The sequence below is a fragment of the Melopsittacus undulatus genome, chromosome 1 (assembly GCF_012275295.1).
Source record: "Melopsittacus undulatus isolate bMelUnd1 chromosome 1, bMelUnd1.mat.Z, whole genome shotgun sequence".
Taxonomy (NCBI): Eukaryota; Metazoa; Chordata; class Aves; order Psittaciformes; family Psittaculidae; genus Melopsittacus; species Melopsittacus undulatus.
In genome coordinates, this window is record NC_047527.1 from 105947718 (window position 1) to 105969400 (window position 21683).

Genomic DNA, 21683 nt, shown 5'->3' on the forward strand with positions numbered 1-21683 from the left:
ATTGTTATCACATAAATTAGAATAATTATCACATTTGTGTTGTATTTTCATGATATTTGCTTCACTTAAATTGTTGTTATAAAATAATTTTATGAGTTATGTTGCTATACTCTGCGGCGATGTAAGGGAGTTTTCTGAACTCAATGGTGAGGCCGTGTGATTTAATTGCCACACTATTTGTTAATTAGTCTGGGTGAAAATGCCAGCACCTGAGTGTGTTTGGAGAGTGGGTGGTGAGAATGTAGTGTTGTGTGAAGTAGTTCCAAACGCCAGGGAGCTTGAATTTGTGGTTCTGATTTCTTGATGTTCTGACTTCTTTAGCTTTACTAGCCAAATAGCTAGCATTTAAAGTTTTCATGGGCAGAACTTGTGTATCTCATGCATCTGAGTGGAGGAATGTTGATCTGATTCATCACTGGGTCACATCTTGTAGTGCATGTGGGTTTGGATCGCCCTCAGACCAGAGAGGCAGCATTTTATGCCACATTATAAGGGTTTAAATGAGACAAAACAGAAGGGGGTACCAAGGGCCCCCTCAGTGTCTAGCTGATGTAGCTATAGAGCAAACTGCTTAATATCAAAGGTAGACCCAAGTCCACATAGTTTGGGGGTTATTTTTAGTGATCAGGCATATACATTGCAAAATCTTTATATAGCCTTGGTTCTGTAGGAGAACCTGGTCAAGGCAGATACACCAGACAGCAAAGGTAGTGTCGCTCATGCATGGTTTGTATTAGATATGGATAATGATGTATAATAACCTTGGCTTTTCAGAGACACATAGCACTGTTAATGAAGCTTCTCATGGGACCCAAGGAACTACAGGTCATTTCCCAGCCGTTGATCTTGTTGTAAGAAGCAGCAGCCACAAAGTTGTCTATCTTCTCAACGATAATATGCCCAGGCCTCGATCTGCAAGTTATGTTTTACATTAGGTGTGTCATCTCTGGGCTAGCAAGTTTAAAGTTCAATCATCAGATGATTTTTGTATTTCAGGGAGCAGCAAGGGGATCCCACAGTCTCATGTTCTTTCTGATGTTTTAAAGCACACTTTGGCAATCTAGGAGCTGGCAGAGTCACCCACAGCTTTTAAACAGCACGGATGAGAAAGTAGCCATGTTTCTGTTGTGTTTTGGAAATACAGGATAAAACACTCCCTACATAATACATGTTTTGATGACTTCAAGGCTTAAGGAAGACGGATCTAAAAGGGATCCCCTTGCTGCATCATAACAGAGGAAGCAACAGCTTGTCAGGAGAATAACTTGAATGAAAGGAAGTAACTAATCCAATGATGGACTGATGACACCTTTGATGCAGTACAAGGCTGCAGGAAAGATCGATTGGCTCAGTGCAAGATGAAGAATAGTCCTACTGCCAGCAGTCGCTGCCTGCCTGAGACCCAAACTGGTTGCACACAGGTATTAATCACACTGGGAATGCATGCGTATACACTTGGGGTTAGCTGGCTCTTATTTAGTTTTCCTGAGTTACTATTTTCAGCCCAACAGCCTGCCATAAAGCTGTGTGAGAAAAGCATGACTGAACAAAGTCTCTCTAAAATACACTCATTACAGTGATTTTCTTATATCTACAGGAATGGTCTTCCTTTTTGCAGGTGGGTAAACTGTGTCTACCTCATGATTGTCTTCTATGTTGACCATTGATGGCAACATTAAAGATAACATAAAAAGAAGGTGCTTGCACTAACAGGCAAGAAAACTGCTGAGTTCTGCACTACCTTAAATGTAATAATTCCACTGGCATTTCAGAGCAGAGTCTGCTTATATGAGAGAGAAACTGCAAGTCACCTGTGCTTAATATCTAAGTTCACATTAATTTATACACAGTGGGCTAAAGCGTGCCCTCATTTATATGCACACTGCCCTGCAGTGATTATGCAAGAGGAACTAAGTGGAGAATTTGATCTAGTGTGATTTCAAAAATAGCACCATGATGGAAAGTCAATATAAATGAGGAGGAAGTAAATCCAAAGCAGAACATAACCTAGGGTATAAATGAGCAAGTTTGGGTGATGATGCTATCAATGAAAAAGCAGCACCCAGACAGGGTCCCTGCCCAAACAGCAAACTCTACCAGCTGTGCTCCAGTCCATCATGTGTCTGCAAAACCACTCACAGCAAGGAAAGGCAGGATGCTCCTGGGCATCATGAACACTCACAGGCTAGGAGACCTCTGGTTGAGGAGTAGAAAAAGAGAGAAAGAATAGGCTGTTTAATCACCCTGCAGATAAGATAACTGTGGCTCAAATTCAGAAGTGTAAGGTAAAAATTCACTACAGGCATGAAACTAAAACTGTTTTATTTCAGGAAAGCTGGCAGAGTGTTTCACCAGCTTCCTGTGGCTTAGCTGCTATGACACAGTAGGAATAACCTTTCTTCTGTCTGGGTCTTAGGAAGTATTATGTTTCATCCTTGCTGAGTGACCTGCATTTCACAGGTCAAATGTAAAAATTATCCAAGATTCAATTCTCTTGCCCCTCAGCATGTTGAGGGTTCATTAGAAAGAGTGGCTGGTTCAGGGTGTACCTGGCACTCAGTGTTCATTCGCCCTTCCTTGTTCACTGAGCTGTCCATGTCTCTGTGCCTCTGATCACAGGCCAAGATGAAAGCCGGATCCAGTACCTTCAGAAAGGGGATCTCTCCCTTTCTCTTTGGATCAGCCTAAGTGGTTTTCCCTTGACCCCACAAACACAGGGCAGTGCAGGGAGTGAGCCAGCCAGACCTGCTGCATCTGTGACATGGGGTGCATGCAGTACTGTAGAGTGGAAAATGGTTCTGTTTCTAGTAGTGGCTCTTGTTCTTCTTTGTACCTATTAGTCAGTGCCAGCAAGGGCAGTGACTGTTAGTGATGGCAGTGCCTGGGAAAGCTCAGGGCATTCTATTAACAGGTGGCTATGAAAAATCAGTATTAACCTCAGTCTGGGTTTTTTTTTGGTGGTGTTTCCATTAGGACCTCATGTAAAACAAATACATTGAATTGCCATTCTGGGCTGACTGCAGGAGTCAGAGTTGCATATCCAGTACTGTGAGTCATAACAATTACACATGGTGGTGCTTCATAGAGTTATTTCTTACAGTCACTGTACTCAGCTAATACTTCTGCTATGGTATGCTGCATCGCTTCTGAATTGGAGATACTCTAATGGTTGAATAATACTTCTTTTCCGATTTTCCTTATTGCCAGGTGCATAATTAACTTTTATAGGGACTTAATAATATGGTAGCTTATATATAATTATAATGTGTGAAGTTTGTAAAATTAAAAGTACTCCTTTAAAGTAAGTTGAGAAATAGCAACAGAGCATTTAGAACAATTTTGCACATTGTCCAAGGTACTTTCTTGAAATCTGGCAGCAGTTACGAGAACACAGGTTAGAAGTTGGACATTTCCTATTCAGGGATCAATGTAAAAGCACAGAGAGAGAGCTTTATCAGCTTTCAGGTTCAGGACTTATTGTTACAACTGTTTATCATGAATCACATAGTTGCACATACACTTCCTAGCTACACAACAACATTAACACAGAGATTACATAGTGTTTTTCCTCAATATAACTCAAATGGCATAAGAAATGGTAGCTGTAATTCTGGAAACACTGAAACACCTGGGAAAAATTAAATTATTTAGTGGATGATTCAGAAGAAAACTGGTGCAGAGTTGAAGAATTCTGGCAGCATCCCTTCTGCATCTGGAAAAAAAATGCCATTTTTTAATTTTAAGATTACTTATACTTTGGATTTTATTTCTTTCATTGGCAGCACCTAAAAATCAGATTAAAAATAAATACTTTAATTTCATTACATTTCAAGTGATGTGGTCACATTTTTTTTACAGAGAAAGGGAATATCTTTCAAAACCCCCAAATCAATTTCAAACTGGGCTGTCATCCTCAGCCAGCACAAATAATTATTCCCCCAACACCTCTGTGATGTAGCTGCGGTTTGTGATTGGTTGTGATTCCCGTTTTTCTGTGGAGATTTAGGGTCAGACATCTGAAGACATTTAACAATTAACCATACAGATGGAAGTTTGCAGGACTTCTTAAAAACTCCTGAGGTGCCTTGTTCCTGATGAGCTGTATAGCAGCTGAGTATCTAGAAAACTGAAAATGTCTCTTCCTGTATACACTGGAAGGGCCCTGAGACATTCAAAGATCTGGCTCTGTGGGTGGGATTCATCACATCTAACACTAGCCACCAGAAAGACACATGTCTAACCTAAGCAAACCATCTCACTCATGTCCCAAAGAGGAGCTCAGCCCAGTCAAAGGGCAAGGCATCATCCCTGTGAAAGGCACCCAACTCAGGACACTGTCACTCACTTCGTGGAGGTTTCTGACCCTTTCCACAGACCCCAGATGAGGTCCATGGCTTACATAAGATGCTTAACTTTTAGAAACTTATGGGAAATCAATCCAACAGTAGGGCGAGGTATGGTACTGGAGTTATCCATACAATACTGTTACAGGCACATGTAACCAGTAGCTAGCATTGCCTGCATCTGTTTTTTAGGCATTTTTGGAGTCAAAACTTAAAAGGTTAGGAGTCAAATTCACTGACTTATTCTCCTCCTTGACCTTGATCTAGCTGAAACCTGCAGAAGAGAGACAGTGCTGAAACCAAAAACTCCAAGTCAAGGCAAACACCTAGATGCTGACTGTTTTGCATAAGATCACTATGGGAGCTTCAGGCAGGGAAAGAAGTCACAAGGTAGCTTAGGTGTGTAAAATTACTGTGGATTTCTTGAATTAGTTCCAATTCATCTCCTTTCTATATCAACATAGGTCCCCGTCGGCCCAGGGCTGTGCTTATGCTTTTCCAGCATAAGCATTTTTCTGTACACAAAAGCTCCATCTGAACAGAGTTTTATCACTGTAATTTCTAAAGCTTCACGAGATCCCTGGGTTAAATGCAGTGCATAAATGCAAGTGCAGCTCTTTAAGCTGCTGCACTATTAGAAGTGGAACTTTGATGAAACCCAAATATAGGTTTGATAATTATGTGATATGATGGATTGGTTAACAATTGTCTTGTGAGTAGTCAACAGCCTATATTTGCTACACCATGGTCTGTACATCTGGGGCTAGCTCTCCTCCTCACCTTTCCTGGAATGCCAGCTATGATGAGCAAGCTATTTTCAGTTTCTTACTAGGAAGCTGCCTTTGGACCAGTTCCTACACTACTTAGCATTTTGCCTAAGTAGCAAATTCAGGATCTGGCCCTAGGAAACATGTTTTCTTGGCACTTTGAGACAATTCCTTGTTAGCGTAGTAACCTCTAATATCTGCTATGTGCTGTCTGCAGTGGCCTGTATAGGCACATCTATGAAGATGGAATTGTTGTGACACTTGTCTCCTGAAAGAGCCTCTCCAGTTCTTCACTTTGAAGGTCCACTAAAAGGTGTGTCTATGATGACACATCTGTTCTGGTATTTTTTTTTCTTTTTTCTGATATAAAAAGTACCGTGATAAGTTCTTGTCACTGTGCCAGGACGTCACTCGATACATGTAGAGGAGAAACAGTTTAAAGCTACTTGACTAACAGCTTCCTCTGTCAAATATGACATTAGAGTTATGATTGTCTCTTTTTTATCTCTTCACTTTGATGACAGGCTTATCTGAGGTAGTGAGACAAAGAGCGGAGTTGATTCAGCCTACCATGCTGTGCAGGTGAGAGTTTTGAGATCAAGTACAGCTGTTCTAAGGGCAAGTCCTAGTGCTGAATGACAGCTGCTTTCATCAGAAGCATGGCTTGTTTTTTCTTTCTTTCTTTTTTCTTTTTCTTTTCTTTCTTTCTTTTTTTTTTTTTTGACAATGCCAAGAAATTCAACTGAGGCTTGAGGAATGTACAAGCTTAAATATCAAAATGCGACTGCTTGTGTAATAATGTCAGTCTGAGCTACTGACTCCTTTTGATATTCTTAGGACAGATGCTTCTCTTGGAAAATCAAATGTGTTATTGCTAATTCTGGTCAGGGGTAAATCTGTTTACTGAACCCATGTGTGTGGATCTGACAGCACAAAGTATCACATCCACTATAATACTGCATGGAATATTAACATTTCTGATTTGTTGCTAGAAAAGAGCTGCAGATTGCTCAGTGCTGGGCTTTTCATTCAGTGTTTCTCAAGATCACACTTTTCACCAATCTTTTGCAGAGCAGCATGAAATTCCCTCCTCTCCTTCCCTTCTCCTATTGCTCACTGCCTCTACCTCTCTACCCCACGTCCCAAAAACAATTGTTAGTGATTTGATAAGTTTATTAGCCCATTCTCTGAAAGCCCCCAGATAGCGCATGGTGCTGGGACTTTTGACATGTAGCTGTTTTGAATCTCCCAGAACACTCACATATGCAGATGTAGCATGAGGTTTTGCAAAAAAAGTGCTCTGCCTTTATTGCATGAACAAAATCTCTCATGTAAGCAAGCAAAGAAGTATGTGCTTATCCAAGTATTTATCTATGCCTGCAGGTATTTGAAGTGTGTGAAGGAGTGCAGGGTTTGTACATGCACTGGTTGGACTATACATACATGTTATTAAAAGCAGAATATACCTAGGGCTCTCTCTCACTTACTCTGCTTATCCAGAAGAGAATACATTTATTTTTAAACCTCAGATCTTCTTGCACAGCCTTTCTAGTTGTCTGCTGTGTCACAAATTTAATATCTTCCAGAACTATCAAGCATATTATCACATTCACACTTTTTACTATTCTCCCTTTTCCTCAAAGACCACTCAGGCAATCTAACTTCCTCCAGTAGAAGAATCCTGGCCATGTGATGTTGGAAAGTCTGGAGTATAAAGACACTACTTTTCTACTTTTCTATAATGAACATGTCAGCCAGGTCTCTGTAGAAGTATTTTTCCAGCGTGGTTTTCCCACCAGCAGCAGACAGTGCTTTTTCTGCCATGAAACATGTAAGAGCATAGGAGTTTATCTTAGGTGAAAACAACCATTTATGTCAGCCAGTAAAGGCACTGGAAATAAGAAAAGTATTTGTAGCCACTACAATATTCCAGTATATAGTACTTTTGCAGCTATTGATTGATATGCACTGAGACCTAGAGAAAGTTCTATTAATACTGAATCTACCTATTAATAGCTATTAATATTAAAATAAGATTGAAAAAATCATGTGAAGAAGCCCAGGGAAGGCTTGAACATATTGTAACAATGTTTAATATTTATGCAAATACCCATTTCATGAGAAGGAAAGAAAAAGTCCTGACAATTCTCTGCTTCGAGATTATTTTGGACTTTTTATAACAAACTTACAGACCGGTACACGTGAGGAAGAGCGCTCTAGCTGTGAAACCATTTGTATGTGTTAGGAACCTCCTTTTACTCAGATTTTACCACTCAGGTCATGTAAGGGGGAGCCCCGTATTCCATGGGATCCTGTCATGAGTTTGAGGCCACTAGTGCCATATGCCTTGCAAGAGGTAACTTCTACCTCTTGCAAGGACACCAGATGTAAAGAGATATAAGAAAAGAGAAGCGTGTGTCTCATTTTAAAACTCCTTGAAGCAAGAGCATCCAGCTAATTTATTTTGAATGGGAACTCAAGAGAGCATCCACCATATACTACTGAAGCAAGGAAGATTTGCAAGGTATCTAGAGCTGCAGATAACAAGCCCAAAACTACATTGAAATCTGAGGTGTTGGGCTCCTAGATGCTTTTGAAAACCTCATTATGCCTCTATTTGTCCTTCTCAATATCTAAATAGCTTAAAAAATCTGGACCTTTCTCTATTCTTCCAACAGAATCTCCCCAAAAGACATCCTTCTGTTATTAGAGCCAGAGTGGTAGCTAATTGCTACTGAGGAGCTTTTCACTGTGGCCAAAACTAACAATAACAGGCCATAAAAATCTAATAATCCAAATGATCCACTATGTATTGAATAATTCTTCTGAAAGCACAGTGCAAATAGCACAATTCTGGGCATACTAAAGACAGTGAAAGATTAAAAACCTAAATGAACACAGAAAAAGTCTGTCACGTCCGATACATCAACTCTGTCAGTCCAATACATACACTTAATTAAAATGGTTCAACCATCTGTCCAAGAGGGTGCATGGGAAAACTTTAATTGATCGTCTCATTTTTTTCTGAGTGATCAGAAAATAGGGCTAAAGCTAGCTCTCCTGGAATGGATTTAAGAATTACACAACTGACAGTTGGGGAATTTTCTGCTTTAGCTCTTTTAAGCTTCTCTAAATTCTCCCCACAACTTTGATAGACTCAGACAATTCGAACATATAGACACATCTTAAGTACCAAGAAGACAGGTGAATCACACCCCTCAGTAACAGTCAGGCCATGTGCCCCAGCGATAATGTGCTGTGAAGATGGGTAGGTGTTTTCCTGCCCTCCCTGGAGAGCACTGCAGAGGAGCTAAGGCAGCTTTCATTTTCCATTGGGGCTCTCCAGGAGCTCAGGAAAGGAAAACAGCTGAAAGGACATGTAGAATCCCTCACTGCCTTATTCAATTCACCTGCCTTTTCATCAGGTCTTTGCTCCATAAAAAGATTCAAAGTCAGAGTTACATTTACCTGGGTGTAGCTACCTCACCTAGAGTTGTGTCTGATGTTGTAGCTCCTGGGATGAGATTTGTCTCATCTAGCTTCACCTGCCTGAAAGGTATTTATTTAGTCTAAGATAGGCATCTTATGAAATCAGTGAAAGGTCTCTCTAGAAGGTAGTTAAAACTGCTTTCTGCAGGTGTCTATCTCCATAGAGGCAGTGGGAAGCTGCTTGTCCTGCTGTAAGCCTCCAAAAAGGCATCAAGTCCATATAACTGTTTTCCCCAAAAGATAAGTTTTAATCAACCACTGAAGGAACAAAAGAGGTCTTCATCCATACTGAGCTTCATGGTCACTGGTTTCCTCAGCCCAGACTCTTCCTGCTTGCATTTTTTTTCCCAAATTCAGTACTGGGATTACAAAGTAAGGTGGATTGCTTATCTCCTTTTCAACCTTCACTGCTCTCTGCCATTTACTTCCAAAAGATCATGTTCTTCTAGCAGCCATCCTCCTGGAGATGTTCCAAAGGATAATCTGAAAAGGTCCAGGGGAAAAAAAATGTTATAGATTTTTCATATGGAAATATCTTTAAAAGGAAAAAAGTAGCAATACCTATTGTCTCCTGCTTCTAGGAAAATGTTTGCCAGGTGGCCCAGGTGTCTCCAGGCAATAATTTATTGTCATTCACCAGCTTCTGAAATAACAACTTCTACTGATGAGGGTGAAGGAAAGCAATCATTGAAGCAGAGAGAGCTGACAGTAGGAGCAATCCCTTTTGTAATCACGCCCTTTAAAACAAGGATGGCAAAAGCTCAAACCCTTATCCAGAGCCCTCTCACTAGTCTCTGTGCTGTTATCATGGCTGCCTACTCTCACCAAGACACACTGGCTCCAGCGGTATTTTATATTCCTTGTTGTGGGAAGAAGTTTATGCCTACCCATTGCTTCACTAATAGCTAGAGGAGACGGCTGAGCAAGTTGAGCAGCAGTAGAAGCAAAGTGAGTACTCCTTCAGCCTGCTCAGTAGCCTCAGGAAATAGCATGGTTAGGGCACACCCTGCTTGAGCAGGGTGGGTGGGAACTGAGTTTAAGAAGTCTGTCTCTACCCCTTTCGACCATCAGCATCTTCCAGTCCATTTAGGTGTTTGCAAAATGGGCAGACCCCAGACAACTTTTATAGGTGTCTGTCAACTGGAAGCAGTTACAGCAGCTAGTTATCAAGTGCATGCATTGGTCTGTTAGTGGGAGATGTACACAATGGCATTGCAATGAGGAGCTTTTGCAAGTTGAAATGCACATCAACACTTCCCTGAGTGCTTTGGAAATTCAGCTTTCTGTGGCTGCCTGCTTCAAGACTTCAGGTCCATGAAAAGATTTTAAACTTCTGGTATGTATGTGCAGGGAGTTCAGCTACAGGCTGATGCCAGGTGACTGTCTACATACTGAAAATGAACAGTGATCAGAGCATTTTTAGGGGTGCTGATATTTTGTGGGTTATAGCAATGTTTTTTACAAGCTTGTCCCAGTCTAGCTGCAAAAGTGTTGCAAAAGTGTAGAGACATGGAAAGCTTGCGGTTAAAGTAAGGAAGGAAGGGTCATGAACTGAGGAGTTCTTCTGGGCTTCTTTTTCTGGTGTTCTAAGTAATGTCTTTTGATGTTATTGACCTGCCCTTGGCCCTGTCTCTAGCCTCCATACCCATTCTCTCTTCTTCTTCCACCATCCACCCTTGCTCCTTCTTGCTTCCAAACTGAGATCCAATCTGAACTGAGTCCAGAAATCTGCCCCATCGTATAGGACCAGACCATCCCTAGCATTGCCATCACATGAGGCCAAAGCCATGACGTGTCTTTTAGCAGTCCCCATGTCCTATACCTTACCATCTACTCTATAACTTTCTCACATAGGAGCCTATGAACAAACCCCGCTGTTGTCCTGTCAAGGCTCTGCTGTTCACTGCACTGAAGGCCAAGGTATGCACCCACCCCAAGAGCAGTTTTGAGCGCAGATTAGACATTTTTCTTGTGTTTGGCAAAAGGTAACTTCCACTCTTGCGGGTCAGCCCCCGTGACTGTTGCCCTGTCCCACCAGCTCTCAGTGACAGCCTAGTTCCTAGTGAAACATTTTTTAGCTTAGTGGCCTTTTACCAGTGGGGTCATTCTATTTATTTATGTTCACCGAGGCAAAACCTTATCCTCTAGCCACATCAAGTTTGATGTATTATTATCATAAACTAATTTTCTCTAATTTCAGGAATGTAATCGTGTGATTTGTTTGGAAGCTCCTTTCTACTGACAGTAGCTGCTGCTTGCTGTAAATTACACTGTATGACGATATGTAATTTTTCTGATAAAAAGCAGATTGTCACCATCCCTGTCTTCTGCTGTACTGATTTAGTAGTTAAACTCTCTGGGTAAACTGGGGAGAGTTTACAAGAAGACATATCATCCTTAATATTTAAAATACACTTTAAGATTAATGACTAATTGTGTGGGAATAATGTCATCTGTATGTTTGCATTATAGCTCTATGATCAAAGACGGTTTTCTAAGATATAATCTAAGCTCACTTAAATCCTAATGAGAAATTACATGGGAATGTTGGTATTTCAACAATCCACAAGAGTAGCTGAGCTCAATTATCCAGATGTCATAAGGGATTTGTTTGGATAATTGAGACTTCTGACCACTGAGACAATGTTCATTGTAACTAGTAGACAAGCAGGGATAAATCTGTTTTCAGTGAGAGGGAACTGTGAACAACTACAACTTTAGATAATCAAGTTGCACTGTAAACCCAGTTTGGATTCCCATGGTCCTTATGGTTAATAAATAAGTAACAAGGAGGGTCTGGAACTCTTCTGAGGGATTCTTCAATTGGTTCATAAACAAGATCAAGTTAGTACAGAGATAAATGGCTCCACCTGTTACCCAGCCCTGCAAAATTTATCAACTCAAGATTAGAATCTCTTTGCCTATCCTTATGATGAAGTTCATAATTATGAAAAAATGTACCATATATTACTCGCAAGTCAAAACAAATACTATTCCTCAGATTAGTGGACCAGCACAATTACACAAGTCTGCCTAATACTTTCTCCTTGAATTAATTAACAGGGTGCGAAAAATGTATTAAATTCTTTGTGAGGGTGAAGTCTTTTTACACTCGCTAAGGACATTGTTAACTTTCTGGGTCTCTCTGAGCCAAAGTAGGTATTGGGGCCAGCTGGACAAGATTCACTCCATGCTCCCATCATTTTAGAGTCATCCCAAGATAATAGAAAGCACAGAGATGTTAGCAGAGATATGGGCAAAGAGCTCACTGTGTTTCTATCTGAAGACTGTGAAAATAGGTCAGGTAGGTTTGTTTGTCTGTTAGTGAACTCTGTAGGAGTTTTCCCATTTCTTCTCTACAAAAAGGTTCTTCTTGTAACACCTGATAGCATCTGACTGGCTGAGAGAATAAATCAAGAGCTGAAGTCTTTAAAAAGATGCTTGATTTTGCATAATACTGTAATTTTAAGAAAATCGTAGGATCACTGCTTTCACTGAATGTTAGTAAAGGCTGTACTCAACAATTCACCTCAACATTCCTGAAAACTCCACTCCAATTAATGAAGATTTAATATCCTCTATTAGTGGTGACAAGTCAACAGTGCAGAGAATGGAACAAATCACCAAAATATGAAGAACATGTTTCTGCCACTAGGTAAATCCATGGTACTTGTATGTCTTGTGTACTAAAAGAACTTCTGATAATTCCCTATTGAAGATAATAAGAAGAGGAATAAGAATTACTGGAGGAATGAAATAACTTGCATACAAGCAGAGACTGAATAGACAAGGTTCCTTGAATAGACAAGAGAAGATAAAGAAAGGATATGATAAGACATCTGAACATCCATGAATGCTGTGAAGAACATAAAGAGGAAATGATGATTCACTATTTTTATAATGGCAGCAGGTCCAAAATCTAAGAAAAGAAGATTTTTTTTTTTTTTTGCGTAGTAGAACACTACTAACTTGTTGCTACAGGATGTGGTGGAGTGTGGAAATGCAGTGGGTTTGAAAAGGCTGGAAAAATTCCAAATTAGACAAAATGGAGACTGGTGGCTATTAAAAATGATGGTCCATGTGCAAATCTGGTTAATGGAGACCTTCATCTACTGACTGCCAGAACTGGAGACCAGATGACATGGTATCATTATGTTGTACTTTGTTTCTTAAGCACTTTCCTAAACACTGCTGGAGGCAGCAGAATACCTTTCTGACCCTCTGGCTATGCCTATGCTAGTAAACTAGACAGGCCAAGACACAGGCAGGAGGGCTGTCACAGTTAATTTATCATTTTAGTCCCTGGTATGGGTTTGACCTGTGCCAACTGTGAGAAAATTTTCTTACCAAGAAAAGGCACAGGGATACTTTGGGTTGTACAGACCAGCAATTATTTACAATGGAAAGATTCAATGTGGTCATCTGCTTTGGAGGTAAGACTCTGCTTTCATGGAAAATAAGCTAGGCAGTGCTAGTAATGCTAGGCATCCTGGCCAGAAATGGTTGCTATGCAGTTTAATTTGCTAATGTAAGTGTAGACAGTATGACTGTCCTTACATGACTGACCTCAACAGAAGATCCTGTAAAACAGTGTAAAGGAAACCCCTGCATGTGATCTTCTGAAGGCTTCTTTCATGAAGAGAAGACATTACCAAAAAGTGACTCCAGGGTTTTTAATATATAAGCAGATGACCTTAAGAAATAACTAAATTTCAGGAGACAAAATCAATGACATATAAATTCTTCCTAAAAAAAGGCTGCAGCAAAGGTTTTTAGAACTTGCACCACTTTTTTGATGAAGAGTAGGAAAAGATTAGTGCTGCACACTTCTTCAATGTTCTTACTTGAATCAGTTTGAAATCATAATTAAAATCACAGCTGATTAACCATGGATTCATCTGGCTCCCTGGTATAAGTTTCAGAAATTAACAGGGGCATTATATGCTACAGAGCCTGTGCCACCCTTGGAATTAACTAGGGGAATGTGATTTCGCATTATGTACCACTATACTATTAAGAATAGGGACAGACGTGTTAGACAGGACTTGTACCCACTTGATTGATCTTAGCTCTATACTATTTTGGAAGCCAAGTACTTTAACCTTTATCCTATTACTACTTGGTGTGATGTAATAGTAGAGCTCCTAAGTGCATTTCTTGTCAGAAGTATCTTAAATCATGCACAACTTAATTGAGCTATTAAAAAATAAAGTTTATTCTCTTGCTTAGTCTATTTTCCATCCTCAGTGACTGAGGTCCACTAGTAGGAGTCAATCATATTAAGGGGCAACTGGCATCTTGCCTTGGTTTTTCTCATGGAACTACAACACATCTTCTTTGGGTGTGCTTCTTAAGGGTCTGGTCAGCCAGGCTGGATCACAGCAACAGGCTAGAGGCATCGCTTGAATTCCTAGGGTCATACCTGGAACTATTCCCAATGTTACTACAGACTCATAAAGGCAGAGTTTGATAAGGAAGAGGGGAATGGCTGGGAGTTTGCTGAGACATAATCACAAAGAAGTCCTATTTTCTTTCTGTAGTCTGTGTGAAGCAAGCAGTGTCCCACTAGTGGGCTCTGTTGTTTAACTCACTTTCAGCCCTTCAGTTTTCATATTGTTTTTCTTCCAAGGTGACCACACCGTAGATCACAAATTCTGCAACTTCTCATTCAGTCTGTATGAAGGGCCATGTAAGAGTATATTCAGATCACATGCAATGATGCTTTGCATTGGAATTGGTACCTTCAGTGTCATCTATATTCAAGAGATTGATGAGGCAGACTACCATGCCAATGTGCCAGAGCCTGGACCCTTGTCCAGCCAACTCAGAGAGACAGACAGAAATTTTGAGTTACATATTTAGCCTAGGTGGTCTGGTCACAACCTCTGCTTCTGTCTGGGACCTGAATAGGGCATGATATCTCCTTTTCCCTTTATGATTAATGGTATATCTTCACTTTCTGGCTTGCATTCAAAATAATGCTTTCTGTGCCAGATTTGCCCCTTTTCTGTTCTAGTCCATTAGGTCATAGTGGAGGATATGTATCACCCTGGAGATGGCATCATTAATTTCCACTCTGGGGTCCATAAGAGGCTCATCAGCAGAAGGCACCAGATACTATTAAGCCTTCAGTTGTCATGGCTACCTTCCTTCCGCATCACTCGTAGAATTGCCCTGGGAGTTTTAATGGAGAAGACACTGGAAATCTTGCATCGCTGCAACTTCTGTTTTAACAGATTGTGAGAACCCTGGATTTCTGCACCTTCTCTGGGAGGGAATGTCATCCTCAGATTCCCACTGGTCACTCCACAACAGGAAGCAAAGAATGAGGCCTGGCTGAAAGAACAGTTCTGGAAAGAGAAGGGAGAAGAAGAAAAATAGAAAATGCACAAAGACAGAGATACATCAGTAGAGAATAGAGATGTAACGATAAGGATCAGGAAATAATGCAGGTTGCAGGACAGAAAATGGGGAACAGATTGAGAGAAGAGCAAAATAGATCAGAAAAAAAGGAAAGAAGTGAAGAGCAGATCTACTTTTCCCTTTCTGTCAGTCTCTAGCACATAATCTAGAAAGAATTTGGATTTCAGAGCTGCGCAGCAAAGATTGCTTCTTGAAAGCTGCAGGTATTGGCTCAGTTCTGGCCCTAGGCCCCTCTCACCCATCAACAATCACATCTGAAAGGCAAGGTACTATCACTGCACTTTTCTCTGTTTTCCCTTAGTTCATGAAGGAAAATGGTGCCCTGAATGGCTTCAGACAATCTGAAATCATGAGCTAATAATTACCTTAGTTAAGCAGAAAGGACAAGAAAGTATTGCTTCCAAGTGTCCAAGTGCTATCCCTAAAGATACGCACATATAAATAGTTTCATGCCTGTTGAGGAGCTGACTGCCTGGTATTGTATTGCCTACACATGAACCATATAAGAAAAGCAAGAAATGGGCATTTGATGCAGAGGACCTAACGTGCTATATATTTACTGCTTAGCTTAATCCCATATAATATGTTCCCATACCTTTATCATGGCAGTACAAAAGACTTGTGTTGTATTTTAGGATTTAGTAATGGGAAAACATTATAGGTGATTTTATCCAGTAATAAGTTTTGTGGTTTACATCGGTGTTGTTCATTAGTAATGTGTTATGGATTTATTTCTTTGTAACACACAGTTTGGAATTCTTCATTTGGGGGTCATCGAAGTCTGCAGAAAACATCTGTGGTTCTCATCTTTGGCCATGAGAACAGAGGCTATTGCTATCTGTATTGTAGGTGCTGTCCCAGGCTTACACTTCCACTTCCCTGAAATAAGCTCTGGGCTCTCACTGGGCTCTCTCCAACAAAAGCACTTAAGATACAGGAATCCTTAAACACTGAAACTGTAAGCACTGGGGTCATTGGGACAATCTGTGTCTATGCACACATTGCTTGACAAGGGTCATTGGCAGCAAGCAAGTCCAGTCAGTATAGATTATCTCTTCGTCTTTCTCATTGACTAACTCCTAACCTCATCGCCTACTGGTATTGCAAATGGTGCAGTTACCTTGGGATGGGTAAAAGGAAGCCTTAGGAAGGTTTCTCTTTTGCAAGACAAACACTGTCACTTTAAGCATTGCTGCAGCAGTGGCAGGATGCTGATATACTGAAATATTTGAGACTTTAATTTTTCTGAAGGCAGGATCCTCCACTGCACATTAAACTTACCTGCATAGTGTCAGTGAACAGAAAGTGCCTCTGACTGTGCAGGATAAACAAAGAGGGTACAGACCTATTTTTAGTCTTAATTTGTTTGCCTGATTCCCAGGCTTGTTCTGTGATTAAATGATTTTTTATTTATTATTTATTAGAATATTAATTAACTGCCATGTATTTTCTTGAGATTCCTTTCCTCTTCACATGAGTACACTGTAATAATAAAATACCATTTTTCTCTTAATGTATAAACCATTTGCTGCATGCTTACAAAGTGATATCAAGTGTAAATCTAGTCCTGATAAGCAACCTTGACAAGGAAATAACTTAGTATTCAGAGTTCATAAGAAGGGAGGGTAGGAGAAAAAGAGAGAGAAGGAAGGAGAGAAAAAGGGTAAGATCTCAAATGAAATCAACACAATGTGCTCCTTTAGGATTGGTTCTAGAGCAGATAAGCTTTCTATTCCTCCATAAACAGGTCAAAGAATCTCAGCATCAGAACTGTATTTACCGAAGTTTTCTGTCATTTGGTGAATTGATCACACATACAGTAAACAAACCTTTGTAAATATGAAACCAGATTAGCATTTTCAGCTTTTTCAAATGCAGAATTCTCTTTAAAATGGCCAGGCATTTTTCATAGACATTTAAATCCTATGCAAATAGTTACAGCAAATATATGAATCAGAAAAATGCACTTTCAACTGCAGTGACCACTCCTTTCTGTATCTCCTTTTATTTGAAAATAGGCAAACAGAGTTCTGAGTTATTTCTATTTGCTTTTTCTGTTGAATATTTTTAATGGTTTGTACTGACGGAGGAAAAAACTGACGTTTAGTTGAAGTTGATACAACCCACAAGTGGACATGTCAAAACAAGCTATAGAAAGTTACTTTTGATGTGTTTTATTGAGATATCTATGGTACTTTCCAATTACTTTATGCCAAAAAAGGTAGCTCCGCTCAAAAATTATTTCTTTTGAAAACCACAGATACAACTTGTCAGCCTTTTGAATGTGCTTCAGTATTTTTAAAGGGATCCTTCTTAAAATAGCAATTGTCTAGAATTTCTAGCTGCTAAAAAAAAACAACCAAACAAGTAATGAAATAAACTCAGTTTAAAAATCTTTACCTGACGTACATAATTTCATGAAAGTGGTGACATCAGGTCACTGTTATTTTGTGTGTGCAAACATGTGTTTTTGTCTTCAGTAGGTGTGTGCAGGAGTTAAAAAATAACCATGTAGAGAGCCAAGTTATTAGCTCTGTGATTGCTAGTGCTCTGAGCCAAAACTACGGAATATTTGATGACACTCACATGTCCTTTCTATTTTAGGATTCTTCCTATTACTGCAGAGAAGTAATCCAACCAGAAATTTTCCAGGATTTTCTGTTTCTTACTCTTTTAATTAGACCTTAAAACTGCTAACAAGAGAGAAAAAAAAAAACAACTCATTCTTTTTCCGTACACAGAGATATGGTTTTCCCCACCTTAAACATACATGATTTGAGTTCAAAGGCTCAGCTTCCTGGGTGATAGTGAAGGTCTGTTGTTTAGCCAAAGGATCAAGAGGATACTGGGCTAAGAGATGTCAGAAAACATGTCTAGGCAGGGGCAGGAGGTTTCTTGGTGGAGGTGGGAGGGATGGTAACCTTGATACCAAAATGTCCTCTCTTATCCACAGCTGCTATAACCACAGGGTGAAAAAGTGGGAAGAAAAAGCTGGATAAAATGGTTTGTGACTTTTTTAAAGTGTATGCTGCTGGGTGCCTGTGCATTCCCCTCCTGCATGGTGGAAAGCTGTGGTGTGGCTTGCTGAGGCCCTGCCCTCTGATGGAACATGGCTGGGTGCACCAGGAACCTTGGGAGAGCTGCCCTTGCTGTGGGATGCTGATGGGCAATGTGTCTCAGTACCACCAGGCACATCCATGGCAGGTGCCACCAGAGCTGAAAGAGAAAACCAAGGTGATGCCCAAAGAAGCGTCACACATCGCAGCCCTCCAGGAATATAAGCCGCAGCAGTATGGGTGCATGCTCAGCCTGAAAAGAATAAACTGTTTCAAAAATGGGAGCTTCCATGGAACACTCTATAGTCCCTCAGATACAGATTTCTCCAACCTGAAAGACCAACTCTTCTGAAAAATACGAATCTCAGAAAGCCCTCCAACTGCCCAGAAGCCTCTGCCTGACTGAATTGGAGACACCTTGGCCTGGTCAGCCTACAGAAACTCAGACAGAGCTGGACAAAGGGTTTGTGGTTACTCTTAGAGGAGGTATGCGAATATCAAGCATACTGTGTCTAATAAAAGCTCCCCGAGTTTATTCAGGGCTGGGAGTCCTGGACTGAAGCTCTAACTCTGCCACCTTGGCATTACACTCTTAGGGTAGCTTTTGCATATATACTTGTAGTCATGACCCATGTCAGAGCGTGGCCCACATCCTCAAGCCTGAATGGGTAGGTAGATTTGTATCTATCCCACACACCAGGAGCAGACCCAGACAACAATAACCCATCTGTACTGGGCATTTCCTGACAAAGACACTATCAGCCACTGTAGAGCTAAGGTGCATATATCCACAGTCATGACAGGGGGGGATGAGATCCCAGAACACAACAAAGGTCAATGAAGATTCCCCAGTAGAAGAAGACCATAGGACATGGCACCATACAAACCCATAATAGATGATCTGTATCCTGACAAGCTTCCCACTGAAACAGATACAAGACAGGGAGAAGGGAAGTGATGGCTTGAAAATTCAAATTATCCCCGTTAAGCTTTGTATCTCTTTGCTATTTATGCCCAACCATGTTCTGCATGTATCAGACTCCCAGTCTCCATTGAATTTGTATGTCCTAGCAAACCTTTGGTGTCCTCCTGCCATCCACAAAACTACTCTTGTGTACTTCCCTTTGGAAACATGCGAATTTTTAAAGTTCTGTATCTATATATATATCTATCTGTACTGTCTGTCCTTGAGTAATGAACCCTGCTTTAGAAAGAACTGGAAATAGTTAAGACATAAAATCCATCATAATAGAGCAGGGTGGAGAAAAATGAGAAGAAGCTAAAATTGCAGATGATAGCAATTTGTACAAAATATTTATTTTGTATAAATAAAATTATTATAGTGCAGCCTCTGATAACTTATGCAGCTTTTATTGCAACAAAAATGGCATGATTTTTACTGTTTCCATAGAATCAAAGAATTGCTTAGGTTGGCAAAGAATTTTAAGATCATTAAGTCCAACCATCAGCCTAGCACTTCCAAGACCACCACTAAACCATGTCCCTGAGTGCCACATCTACATGTCTTTTAAATACCTTCAAGGATGGTGACTCCACCACTTCCCTGGCAGTGTGTTCCAAGGCTTGACAGCCCTTTTGGTGAAGGAATTTTTCCTAATGACCAATTTAAACTTCCTCTGGTGAAACTTGAGGACATTTCCTCTTGCCCTGTCCCTTGTAACCTGGGAGGAGAGACTGATCTCTGCCCCTCTTCATCCTCCTTTCAGGTAGCTGTCAAGAGCAATAAGGTCCCCCCTAAACTGCCTTTTTTCCAGGCTAAACAGCCCCAGTTCCCTCAGCTGCTCCTGGGAACACTCATTCTCCAGACCCTTCACCAGCTTCATTGCTCTTTTTGGACACAGCCCAGCATCTCAATGTCTCTCTTGTAGTGAGGGGCCCAGAACTGAGCACAGTATTGAAGGTGCAGCCTCATCAGTGCCAAGTACAGGGGGTGATCACTGCCCTGGCCCTGCTGACCACGCAATTGCTGATACAGGCCAGGATGCTGTTGGCCTTCTTGGCGACCTGGGCACAAGCTGGGTCATATTCAGCCAGCTGGATGACCAACACCTCTGGGTCCTTTTCCATCAGGCAGCTTTGCAGCTACTCTTCCCCAAGCCTGTAGCATTGCATGGGGTTGTTGTGACTCAAGTGCGGGACCTGGCACTTGGCCTTGTTAAACCAGCCTCAGCCCATCAATCCAGCCTGTTCAGATCTGTCTGCAGAGCCTTCCAATCTCTGAGCAGATCAACACTGCCACCCAACTTGGTGTTGTCTGCAAACTAACTGAGGGTGCACTTGATCCCCTTGTCCAGATATTGATAAAGATATTAAACAGAATAGCAGTACTGAGCCCTAGGGAACACTGCTTGTGCCCAGCCATCAACTGGATTTAACTCCATTCACCAGTACTCTTCAAGATTAGCCATCCAGTCAGCTTTTAACCCAGCAAACAGTAGAATTGTCTAAGCCATGAGCAGTCAGTTTCTCCACAGGAGAATGTTGTGGACAATGATGTCAAAGGCTCTAGTAAAGTCTAGGTAGACAACATCCACAGACCTCCCTTCATCCGCTAAGCAGGTCACCTTGTCATAGAAGGAGATCAGGTCAGTCAAGCAGGACCTGCCTTTCATAAGCCCATGTTAACTGGGCCTGATCACCTGGTTGTTCAGTACATGCTGTGTTGGCCTTCAAAATTATTAGCTCCATAGTCTTCCATAGCATCAAGATCAGACTGACAGACCTGTAGCTCTTCAGATCCTCCTTCTGACTCATCTTGTAGATAGCTGGGCATCACATCTGCTAACCTCCAGTCAACCAGGACTTCCCCAGTGAGCCACGGCTGCTGATAAATGACTGAAAGTGTCTCCATGAGCATTTCCATCAGCTCCCTTAGTACCCTCAGGTGGATCCCATCTGACCCCATAGCACTGTGTGCATACAAGTGGTGTAGCAGGTTGCTGACTATTTCTTTGTGGATTATGAGGGCCTCATTCTGCTTCCCATCCCTGTCTTCCAGCTCAGGGGGCTGAGTACCCAGAGAACTGGTCTTACTGTTAAAGACAGAGGCAAAGAAGGCATTAAGTACCTCAGCCTTTTCCACATCCTTTCTCACATCTAAGAAAGGATGGATATTCTCTTTAACTTGCCTCTTGTTGTTACTATATTTATAGAAACATTTTTTTATTGTCTTTTATAGCAGGAGCCAGGTCAAGTTCTATTTTGGCTTTGGCACTTCTAATTTTCTCCCTGCATAACCTCATGACATACTTGTAGTCCTCCTAAGTTGCCTGCTCCTTCTTCCAAAGGCCATAAACCCTCCTTTGTTTCCTGCGTTCCAGCCAAAGTTCCCTGTTCAGCCAGGCCAGTCTTCTTCCCCACCAGCTCTTGTGCCTTTAAGATTTGCTTCTGGAAGAATGTCCAGGCTTCCTGGACTCTTTTGCTCTTCAGGTCTGCATCCCAAGGGACTCTGTCAACCAGCCTCCTAAACAGGCCAAAGTCTGCTCTTTGGAAGTCCAAGGCAGCAGTTCTGCTGACCCAGCTCCTTACTTCTCTGAGAATCAAAACCTGTATCTTTTAATTGTTATTTTGCTCTTAGCTTCATT

At 41.1% G+C, this 21683-nt stretch overlaps 2 long non-coding RNA genes across 3 annotated transcripts in view; both read left to right on the forward strand.

Moving 5' to 3' along the window:
* Positions 1-1006: 1006 nt before the first annotated feature.
* LOC115945318 (uncharacterized) overlaps positions 1007-21683 on the forward strand; it is a 66902-nt gene continuing 46225 nt past the window's right edge. For both annotated transcript variants that reach the window (XR_004079676.2, XR_004079677.2), the window contains exon 1: positions 1007-1421. This is a non-coding gene — a long non-coding RNA (uncharacterized lncRNA). The remainder of the gene's footprint in view (positions 1422-21683) is intronic.
* On the forward strand, positions 9821-19419 carry LOC117436537 (uncharacterized). The gene is made up of 3 exons (XR_004549869.1): positions 9821-9935; positions 10454-10519; positions 17976-19419. It is a non-coding gene; the product is annotated as an uncharacterized lncRNA (long non-coding RNA).